The sequence below is a fragment of the Acomys russatus genome, chromosome 24 (genome assembly GCF_903995435.1).
Source record: "Acomys russatus chromosome 24, mAcoRus1.1, whole genome shotgun sequence".
NCBI lineage: Eukaryota > Metazoa > Chordata > Mammalia > Rodentia > Muridae > Acomys > Acomys russatus.
This window is the reverse complement of record NC_067160.1, coordinates 1,608,511-1,609,974: the sequence shown is the minus strand read 5'-3', so window position 1 is coordinate 1,609,974 and position 1,464 is coordinate 1,608,511.

The following is a 1,464-nucleotide window of genomic DNA, read 5'->3' as shown; positions in this document are numbered from 1 at the left end:
ACATTACAAGTGTTTGTGAACCACCATGTGGTTGCTGGGAATTGAACTCAGGACCGTTGGAAGAGCGAAGGTGCTCTTGACCACTGAGCCATCTCTCCAGCCCCAACAATAATTTTTAAAGATTAGTTATTATGGACTTTTATTTTATTTATTTATGTTTATTTTATGTACTCATTTTACATCCCGATTTTAGTCCCTTCCCAGCATCTTCTTTCTATACCTCTTTCTCTTCTCCTCAGAAAAGGGGAGCCCTCCTTTCCGTGAACTTATACCAACACATTGAGTCGCATCGGGACTGAGCTCATCCTCATCCACTGAGACCAGGCAAGGCAGCCCTGCCAGGGGGAAGTGATTGAAAGCAGGCAACAGCATCCATGCCATAAACAGAGCCCACTCAACTCACTAGGAAAGCCACGTGAAGATCAAATTGCCCATCGGGTGCACATGTTTATAGTGCCCTGGTCCAGACCATGGATGCTCCTGGCCTCCCACCCTCCACAGGACTTCAGAGCCTCCTCTGATGTATGGCTGTGAGCCTCAGAATCTAGGTGGGACCTCTCAGAAGACAGTTATGCTGAGATCCTGTCTGTAAACATAGCAGGGTGTCATTAATGATGTCAAGGGTTGGCTTTATCCCATGGGCTGTGGCCCAGGCAAAAAATAATATATTTAGGGGAATTGATATAGTATTGTTCTTATAGAACTTGTCCAATTTTAAGTTCTTAGTGCATCCAGAAGATATTCACGTATTCTGAAGTCCTCTTCCACTATTCATTGCATGGTGAGGTTTTATTTTAATAGAAAATCTTATTGTTTAGAAAATGATCAAAATGATGGCCCCTAAATAGGCATTTAGAGATATGGTCTTCAGGGAGAAGCTGTGGATGTTTAGGAGATATAGCCTTATTTCAAATCCTTAAGTCACTGAGATACCTATGAAAATTGTAGAGCCCCAGAAATCCTTACTCATCTTTAGTCTGAATCATAAAGTAAGCAGTTTACTTAGCCATGCTCTCCTGCAATGTGAGAAGGTCCAAATCAGGAGATCATGTTTGTTTGTATGAAAAAATGAAAATAATGTATCCTAAACTGCAATTATCAAAACACTGTAGATGTATCTTTCATTTCTAGAGAAATTCTATCAAATTTTACAAACTTGGTGAGCAGTATTTGTTTTATTATGGTATGGTGTGTGAGCACTTTGCATACATGTATACCTACATGGCACATATGTCTCCGATACTTGTGAGGGTCAGAAGGCTTCAGATTCCACGAATTTGAAGTTACAGATGATCATGGACCACCATTTGGGTGCTCGGAATCGAACCCAGGTTTTGTCTAAGAACAGTCACTGTTCATAACCACTGAGCCAACTCTCTATACCCCTGATCCTATTATTTTTTCAAGAAAAGTTTTTAGAACTTTACCTAAGAATAAAGTGAGAAATTCCCCTTTCTAGTAAAT